Raw genomic sequence first — 10,078 nt, forward strand, 5'->3', positions numbered from 1 at the left:
CATGATTATTTCCCATATAACTTTCTGGGCTTTGCTGAGCATTTCAAATCCTCCGTATATCAAAAGTTTTTTGTTTTGTTTTGTTTGTTTGCTTAATTTTTTTAGTGTTTATTTATTTTTGAGAGAGAGAGAGAGAGAGACAGCGTGAGCAGGAGAGGGGCAGAGAGAGAGGAGGACACACAATCCGGAGCAGGCTCCAGGCTCTGAGCTGTTAGCACAGAGCCCAACACGGGGCTCGAACTCACGAACTGTGAGATCATGTCCTGAGCCAGAGTCAGACGCCCAACCGAGTGAGCCACCCAGGTGCCCCTTGTTTTGTTTTTAGTAAAAAAATGAATGGTCTGCAGAATACTATGGAGAAATGTTTAAACCACCTTGCATACTGAATACTGTAAAAGGGAAGTTATTGTGGGAACATATTTTTGGACAAATGCTTGGCAGCTAGCTAGCGGCTAGCAACAGGAAGTTACAAGTTCACAACTAAAGAAAGGAAAGCCAAGGAAGTTACAAGTAGTTCTTTCCAAGAACACCCAAGATCCCAAAGTAGCAGGAAAAACTGCGCAGAAATGCATGAAGTTTCTAGGGAGGACATAAACACAGAGTTCCTAGAAGTGCCAAAGAAATAATGTTCGTTGATATTCGTATCCAAAAAACATGTTTCCTGAGAAAGCTGTTATAATAAACTTATAGAACATTTATTGAATTCTTTAAATGAACATTTATGGGGCTTGGATTCTGTACACATATATGTTTTGTTTGTCTTTTTGCCCCAGGCTGACTTCAGCTGTTATGTTTTAAAATGGAAGAAAACTTTAACGTGCTTTCTGTACATCTACCACAATAAAAGGCTTCGCAGTGAACGTTTCTAGAAAAAGTATCCATCCGTCAGGATGCTTTCGGTAGCGAGCAGCAAAAGCCATCTAAATCTTAAACCGCGGGAGTTTACTGTCATCTCATTAAGGAGAAGTCCGGAGGAAAGTAGTCTCAGGGTTGATTCAATTGCTCAACAACATCCACAACACTCAGACCCTTCCTGACTCTCTGTTCTGCTGTCTTGCAGGTCAGGAAGTTTCCGCTCAAGGTCGTGGGATGCTCGCATCAATTCTGTATCATGTCTTCATGCAACCAAGACCAAAAGGCAGGAAGCAAGTCAGGGTAGCAGACCCCCAGCTCATCTGCCATGTTATCAGGTGGAAAAATCTTCCCCAGAGACCCGGTCACTGGACTTTCCTAAACTGCTTGTTCGCAAATAGAAGTGGGGTTACCATAACTGTGTTACGACTCATCACTAACTCATCACCTAGGACTAGAATCGTCTTCTTCTGGCCTGTTACCCCTTGTACCTGCACAAAACCTAAGTTGTGTTATCAAGGAGGAAAGCCACAAGGAGGAAGCGACTCTTACTGATGAAAAAGGCACGGAGCTACATAGCATCTACCCGGTTTTCTCCACAAAGACATATGGCTTACGGCACACACTGTTATCTGTACCCAGTGGTTATTACCGACCTCTTTCTTACCGGCAGCACCAGATCTGCTTATTCTTCTAGGGTTCCTGGACCCAATTCCCATGTGGGGGTGAGGAGTGGTTCCCCCACACACGATACCAAGCAAGTCGTAGCCACCCATGGGGTGTCTGAGAATTCAAGTCAATTCTGACACTCTTGACCTAGAGACAGCATCAGATCCCACAGGTTAAGGGCTCAGTCCCACAAGACTGCACCCCGTCCCCCACTTGAGACGCCAACCGCAAGCCTCCTGTGCTTCTGGCTGACCACCTACAGATGGGAGGTTCCAATAACCTTAAGTTTGACTAATTTGCTAAAACGGCTCGCAGAACTCAGGGAAAACACTTTCTTATACTTGCAAATCTGTTAAAGCATATGAACCAACAGCCAGATGAAGACAGACAGGAGTTCCCACACAAAGGGGATCCCCTCTTGGGTTTTTAAGGAGGCTTCATTACATAGTCATGATTGACTAAGTCCTTGGCCACGGATTGATTGAACCTCCTGTCCCGCCCCCATCCCCCGGAAGGTCTAGGGGCAGGACTGAAAGTTCCAGCCTCCTAATCACAGGGTTGTCCCTCTAGGCAACAAGCCCCCATCCTTAGGCAGAGTCCTAAAGTTACCTCATTAACATAAAAAAGACACCTTCATCACTCTCAGCTTTGGGGAAGCTCTTAGGGTTTCGGATGCAGTGAGCCAGGAACTATGAACGAAGACCATACATCACCCTGATGACCACAGTCTATTTCTCATAAATGACACTCTCACTTTTATGTTTGAGCAGCCAAATGCTTTCCAGACACTGGGCCTCTTTGTGGCGTAGGGGTGAATCTTCGCTGGTCTGCAGCCATCCAGGTAAATCCATTCCCTTTGTCTGTGACCGGCATAGGAAGAGGACCATGACATGGAAGGAAGTCTTCTGGGGAGCCCCTGGGCAGGGACAGAAGAAAGGAGGCCCTCTCTCTGGTCTGGGGACACTGCTGTGGGGGTACCTTTGCTGTACCTCTTGTAGCCATCTTGCAACCATGAGGAATGTCAGGCGCTAGTGATCATAGTGAGAACAGATCCCGGATGTTATTGCCGACTTCCTAAATTAATCAGCCTATTCACCATTGTGCCCCTCAACTTTTTGCACGATGCAATCATAAATTTTCTTCTTTGTTAGGCCGCTTGAGTTTGATCCTTTGGTACTTACATTCAAATCATCCTGACAGCATACTCAAATTGAAAATGTAAAGCAAACCGGGGTGCCTGGGTGGCTCAGTTGAGTAAGCATCCAACGCTTGATTTCGGCTCAGGTCATGATCTCACAGCTCATGACATTGAGCCCTGTGTCAGGCTCTGCATTGATGGCGTTGAGCCCGCTTGAGAGTCTCTCTCTGCCCCTTCCCCACTCACAGTCTCTCTCTCTCTCTCTCTCTCTCTCTCCCCTCAAAATAAATAAGCATTTAAAAAAAGAGAGAAAACATAAAGCAAACAATTTAAAGAGAGATTTAAAAAAATTTTTTTTTCAACGTTTTTATTTATTTTTTTGGGACAGAGAGAGACAGAGCATGAATGGGGGAGGGGCAGAGAGAGAGGGAGACACAGAATCGGAAACAGGCTCCAGGCTCCGAGCCATCAGCCCAGAGCCCGACGTGGGGCTCGAACTCACGGACCGCGAGATCGTGACCTGGCTGAAGTCGGACGCTTAACCGACTGCGCCACCCAGGCGCCCCAAGAGAGATTTTTTAAAAACTAGATAAATAAGAAGCTAACAACGGCACATCCAGCTGCTTTAAACTGGTTTGCATCTACACGTTCAGAATAATCAAGTGTCATAATCCTTAAGGAAAACCTTTTACTAAGCATTCTCTCTGTGTAAGGTACTTTTATGAGCCCTATGATGAGGAAGCGATTGAGCAAGTAGTCTAGGGACACTAAAAAAAAAAATACGAAATGCATGATCCTTAAATTCAAGAAGCTTATCCTACAGTTGGGGAAAAAGTTCAGTTGACAGTAAAAATTCTAAAATTACACATCAGTTTTAAAGAAGTGGTTCCATTATGTTCAAATACGGTACCTATCATCAGCCAGGTAATAAATTGTCCCATCACACTGTAATACATCAAATATCAGAATCCCTTTCCACACACAAATCTCTAGATCCTGAAGCATATTAGAAAAACCTTTAATTTCCTTAAGATCAATCCTTCTTTTGAAACAGCAACCGACATGTGAATAGATTTACTTTACCCCTGAGCAAACTGAAGAGTCATACAGAGAGAGCCATCAGGCCCAACTTTTTACTTAAAGTGTTTTACTTTTTATGAACGATTATCATAGAGCCGGAATTAGTGGAGCCTGGATGAATGAGTCTTCACTTCTGTCTGCACGGGAGTAGGGTGAGTTCCGATTTGGTAGTCTATCTTTAAAGGGACTGATGAAAAAAGAAAGCTATTGCAGGGACGGTGAAGAGAAAGCTGACCTGTTCACACTTGATGTAATACATTTTGGTATTTATGGAGCGAGCGCCCAAGGCAAGTAGGGGTGTAAGTAGTGATAAGTGTGCATTTTGCCTTCACGGGGACCCTGAGGGAGATCAAGAGTGCTAAGCCTTGGCAGGAAAGCACCAGCCCAGATATAAAGTACCCGGGCTCTGAATGTCTACCGGAGCATAAATTTATTAAAACCCCATCTTAGACCATAAAGCGAAAGCATCGGGAAAGTAGCAGCTCCCACTACTTAAGTCAGGTTTGTTTTGTGTTTTGTTGTAGTATTTTTTTTTTTTTTTTAATAAAAGGATGAGTGGTTTAGCCATCCTGGCTTTAGAAGGGGCATCTGAAGCACCAGTTTCATGATGCTTTACCAGTTTAGTAGTTAGCGTACTACTAAACACAGAACGGCCACGTAGTGGCCTTCTGCATAAAACCACTTGAAAGGCTTTCTCTGTGGCTGAGTGCCGCCATTTTCCTCTTTAGAAACCAGCAAGGACCAAGTTGGCCTGTAAACAGAAGCTCGTCCCTCGTAGAGGATGGTCATGTAGGCTGAATCCCATCTGGGAGAGTTTGATTGGATTGGACAGAAGAGGGGAAAGGCAAGTGGGGGGGGAGGGGTAAAAGAAGCTACAAGGTATAAAGGGGGGGTTCAGCTTCTAAAACTTCCCGTTCATCAGACAGATGACCGTCTGTGAAGGCTGTCTGCTCCCCACCTTTCATGGAATCTGCAATCCCGAAGGAGGGTATCAACTATGTGGAGGTTCAAACGAGGACACGTCAGTGTCCGGACCATGAAAGACAGGGAAAGATGGAGACACTATCACATATTGGTGGAGACTGCGGACTTGTGAGAACTGAAGGCGCTGTGGCATCCTGGATTGAATCCCAGGGTAGAGGAAGGACATGAGTGGAAAGACCGAGGAAATCCAAATATTATCTGCACTTTACTTAATAGCATTGTACTGCGTTACTTTTGTATTTCTTAACAGTACATTTTTATCTTTCCTGGACATTAAAGTTTACTACCTATGGCCATGTTTAAAAGCAAAACACGTTCATGAAATTATTTTCAGTGTGATAGAAATACAGTGTGTTTTTCTCCAGTTTAAGTGGTGATGGTCACACAACACTTTTTCCCTATTGAACTTGATATCTAAAGGAATAACTAAATCCGATAATTAAAGAAATCCAGGGAATTCACATGACTCTACTTCAAGGTAAGTATGATGTCCAGTGTTGTCTATATGCTCATTGCCTCTTGAGAGAGCTCAATGGGTGTGAGGAGAAAGTTGAAGTGTATCACTGGTAATACCATTACTCCTTATCCACTTCCTACGTGCCAATCTATTTACCAACAGTCCTCTGGGAAAGAACTAGAATTTGGGGAAGCAAGAGGCAGGGCAAGAAGGTTACCAGGAAGTCAGAGCTACGGGGTCTGGGTTCAAAGCCTTAGGTATATAAGAACAGCTCCTTCAACCCATACTTTGTAGACTGAGTTTCCACATGAGATTTCCTTTAGGAAAAAAGTTCTACTTGAGTTTGGTCAGGGTGGGGTGGGGGTAGGAGAGAACCTTTTTTAACTTTGGTTATGAAAAATCTTGGGGCACCTGGGTGGCTCAATTGGTTAAGCATCTGACTTTGGCTCAGGTCATGATCTTGAAGTTCGTCAGTTCCAGCCCCATTATCGGGCTCTGTGCTGACAGTGTGTTGCCTGCTGGGGATCCTCTGTCTCTCTCCGCACCGCCTCTTTCTCTGCCTCTCCCCCATTTGCAGGCACGCTCTCTCTCAAAATAAATAAGCTTTTAAAAAAATGAAAAATCTCAAACATATGCAAAAATAGAAGAGAGCGAGTCCCCATGTATCCATCACCAAGCATCAATAATTATTGATACATGGCTATTCTTATCTCATTTATACCACAATCATTCCCCCACCACCTGCTCCCGCAAGATTATTTCACGGTAAATCTCAGACATCACATCATTGTATCTCTAAATATTCCTATATGTATCTCTAAAAGGTACTATTCTTGTGAAACACATAACCACATTATGCTAAATGAAATAAACTAATCACAGAAAGACAAATACTCTAGGATTCCACTTACATGACATGCTTAGGGTCGTCAAAATTATTGAGACAGAAAGGAGAATGGGAGTTGCCGGGGGCTGCAAAGAATGGGGAAATGAGGATTAGTGTTTCATGGGTACAGAGTCTCAGTTTTGCAAGATCCAAAGAGCTGTGGAGATCAATGGTAGTGATGTTGCACAACATTAGAAATTTATCTATTACCACCGAACTGTACATTGAAAAACGGTTGAGTTGGTAAATTCTGTGTATTTTACCACAATAAAAAATAGAACAAAAAAAAAAAAAACCTTAAAAAAACAAACATAACCACAATAGCCTGAGTACTGAAAAAATGAACACGAATGCCTCATCAAATAGCCAGGAAGTGTTTAAATTTCCCCAATTACGCATAAGTTTTGTTTTGTTTTGTTTAGTTCGTTTAAACAAGAGTCACACTTTGCATTTGGTTTTTGTCTCTTAATTGTCATACAACCCAATGGGCTGCAAAATTTCTCACGTTCTGGCTTTCCTAATTACATCCTTGTGGTGTCATTTAATATATTCTTTGGGCTATAATCTTTTCTTCTGCTGATTGCCCCCGCCCCCCTTAAACATACTCCTTACTAGTGTCGGTTCTGGGCCTTGTTATGCTGAACCCTCCCCAGAAGTGATTTGATTCGATTTGATTCATTGCTATGGCTTCATTCTAGTCCGCTTGAGGGCGGCACGCCCACCTGCCCGACGAAACTCTTCATCTCCGAGCTCAACGAGACTGTCTGAAACGGAGTTCACCGTCTTCTCTCCCTTCCACTATCAAACCTCCAGTGCTCCCTGTGTTCCCTTCTCCTCAGTGAATGGAACCCCAATCTGCACAGACGTCCAAGCCACAAGTGTGGGCCCCATCTTGAACCCCTCCCTCCTCTGCACTTCCTACACCCTCTGTTCCAAGCCCTGTCAGTTATACCTGAACCACTGAATAAACTCATCTGCTTCTGTCCGTTCCCCAAACCAACACTCCAGTTGATGTCACCTGTATCTCTTATCTGGATCTTCTCTGGAATCTCTTGTCTTGATTGCTTTAACAGTCCCCTGACTGGTTTTCCCATTAAAATTGTCATTAGATTGCACCTTATTTTTTTCATTCCTCATCTAGAATTGTCTTCCTAAAACCAAATCTGATTCCATTGCTCTGCTATTTAGAACTCTTCAGTGGCTGTTCATTGCTCTAAGGATAAACTCCAAATTGTGAGATGTGGGAAGCCCTTCGAGATTTGGACTCTCCCTTCAAGACTCACTCCTCCCCTACCTCTTCTATACCCTTCCTACTACACCCCTGTCATCAAGAGTTCCTTCTGAATCTCTAGTTAAGCCTCTAGGCTCTCATCCCTCTTCTCACTTGCCCTCACACCCTGTTCCCCTCACCTATTTAATCCCTATTTGTGCTTGGATTTCTAAAATTTTTTTTAATGTTTTTAGTTACTTTTGAGAGACAGAAAGCAGAGCATGAGTGAGGGAGGAACAGAAAGAGAGGGAGACACAGAATCCGAAGCAGGCTCTAGGCTCTGAGCTGTCAGCACGGAGCCCGACATGGGGCTTGAACCCATGAACTGTGAGATCGTGACCTGAGCTGAAGTGAGATGCTCGATCGACTGAGCCAACCAGGCACCCCTATTTGTGCTTGGGTTCCTGCTGTGATGTTCCTCCTGTGTCCCTTGGCTGTGATCCCCCAAGGTCGGGTTAGTGGCTCTTTCTCTATGCTCTTGTTGCCCCCAGAATCAGCCCTAACGGCACTGCTTGTAATCTCATCAGAGAGCTCCTTAAGAGCATGTCTTGATGCTTTTATGTGCTCAGGGTCTGACGAATGCCTAGGCACTTAATTGACTAAATTGATAAAGGAGTGAAGGAATAAATGAATGGATGACTCAATCAATGAGTGAAAACTTCTCATATAAATGATCTAAGCATACCAAAGGCCAGCTAGATTACTCTGATTTTCAAAAATTCCCATCTTTTAGCCTTGTAATGTCAACTACTCAGATTCATCCAATACCAATCCATTATTCCCTTTATCCTGCACTGTAAGACTTTTCTCAATGTAGCAGAGGAAAATTATCTTCAAAGCATTTCCCAGATAAATGATGAAGTTAGAACACGGGGCATAGAATTTTATGATAAAGTAATTAGTTAACATGCTCCGAGTCTCTGATAACTCTTCTGTGAGTACAGGAAATTATGGATCCTGAGGACATTCTGGAAACAATTTCAGTTAAAAAAAAAAAATCAGATGCAACATTAAATTCTTTTCTTTCAAAATACCCAAAGTGTGCAATATTCTCTTAGTAGGCTATTTCCACTATGTGACATTTCCATGGCTATTTATAATGCATTTCTGTCTATAAAAGAAAACACGCCGTGGTTCTTTTTAAAACGAACAGTCAGTACACATAAAAGAATTTTTGGGTTTTAAAAAAAATGCCCATATTTCTAATACTGTACTCCCTTTCAAGAGACAGGCTTGGGTCCTCTTCTGACTTGTCAATAATGCAGCTTTGGAATTCTTTGGGTTCTTTGGTGACTGTCCCAGAGTGAAGGGCGTCCCACTGCCCCTCCTGTGGCCTCGCTGGGGCCCCAGCAGAACACAGAAGACAGACCACTGTGGCCTGCAAGTTCAGGAAATGATGTTAACCTTATGGCGGCCACTGTCGTCCTGGGAAACAAGGAGGCGATCTCTCAAACCTAGCTCAAGGGGTAAATATTGGTACTTTATATAGGTTACTCGTTCCTCCTTGCTCACCACCCTCCTGTTAACCTCACAATGCATGTTCCCTAAGAGTATGATGAGGGCTAGGAGAGGCAAGCCCGCAATTACCCTGTGGCCCCAGTTCCACACAGTACATCCAGATAGTATTTGTTTTCGGCAAAATTTTATTTACAATTAACAGTTCCACACGTGAAAATCGTAACATTTTTACACAGACAGTTTCCTTTGGTTAGATGTGCCCACCTCTGCAGAACTTTGATGCTAGAAAACATGCAAGCTGTAGGGAATGCAAATACTAAATGCATTAATCAACCAAATAAGGCCCTGCCCCTGCTAGGCAATTTGTACCGTTATAGGCCTATATACGCGTTAAAAATTCTTCACCTTCTAGGGGCGCCTGGGTGGCTCAGTCGGTTAAGCGTCTGACTCTTGATGTCGGCTCAGGTCATGATCTCACGGTGTGCATTCAAGCCCTCCCCGTCAGGCTCTGCACTGACAGTGAGGAGTCTGCTTGGGATTCTCTCTCCCTCTCTCTCTGCCCCTCCCCCACTCATGCTATCTGAGTCTCTCTCTCTCTCAAAATAAATAAATAAACCTAGGGGCGCCTGGGTGGCGCAGTCGGTTAAGCGTCCGACTTCAGCCAGGTCACGATCTCGCGGTCCGTGGGTTCGAGCCCCGCGTCGGGCTCTGGGCTGATGGCTCAGAGCCTGGAGCCTGTTTCCGATTCTGTGTCTCCCTCTCTCTCTGCCCCTCCCCCGTTCATGCTGTGTCTCTCTGTGTTTCAAAAATAAATAAACGTTAAATTTTTTTTAATTCTGTGCTAAAAAAAAAAAAAAAAGTATGGGGCACCTGGGTGGCGCAGTCGGTTGGGCGTCCGACTTCAGCCAGGTCATGGTCTCGCGGTCCGTGAGTTCGAGCCCCGCGTCGGGCTCTGGGCTGATGGCTCAGAGCCTGGAGCCTGTTTCCGATTCTGTGTCTCCCTCTCTCTCTGCCCCTCCCCCATTCATGCTCTGTCTCTCTCTGTCCCAAAAATAAATAAACATTGAAAAAAAAATTAAAAAAAAAATAAACCTAAAAATTAAAAAAAAAATTCTTTACCTTCTTAGATCCAACAGCAGCTTTTTACAAAATGAAAAACATTACCTTTCTCATTTTAAAGGAAAAACAATTTTTTTTTAATTTCAATGTTTATTTATTTTTGAGAGAGAGAGGCAGAGCACAAGCAGGGAAGGTGCACACATAATCCCATATGCAGAGTATCAA

The 10,078-nt window shown here is 43.8% G+C and overlaps 1 protein-coding gene across 23 annotated transcripts in view; it reads right to left on the reverse strand.

The window, feature by feature from the left end:
* Positions 1-10,078, reverse strand: part of LOC123381925 — a 234,598-nt gene that overhangs the window by 198,590 nt on the left and 25,930 nt on the right. For 2 of the 23 annotated variants that reach the window (XM_045044606.1, XM_045044603.1), the window contains one exon: positions 6,092-6,152. The exons of the other annotated variants lie outside the window; for them this stretch is intronic. The gene's annotated coding sequence lies outside the window, so the exon portion shown is untranslated. The remainder of the gene's footprint in view (positions 1-6,091; positions 6,153-10,078) is intronic. 23 annotated transcript variants of the gene reach the window in all.

The sequence above is a fragment of the Felis catus genome, chromosome E1 (genome assembly GCF_018350175.1).
Source record: "Felis catus isolate Fca126 chromosome E1, F.catus_Fca126_mat1.0, whole genome shotgun sequence".
NCBI lineage: Eukaryota > Metazoa > Chordata > Mammalia > Carnivora > Felidae > Felis > Felis catus.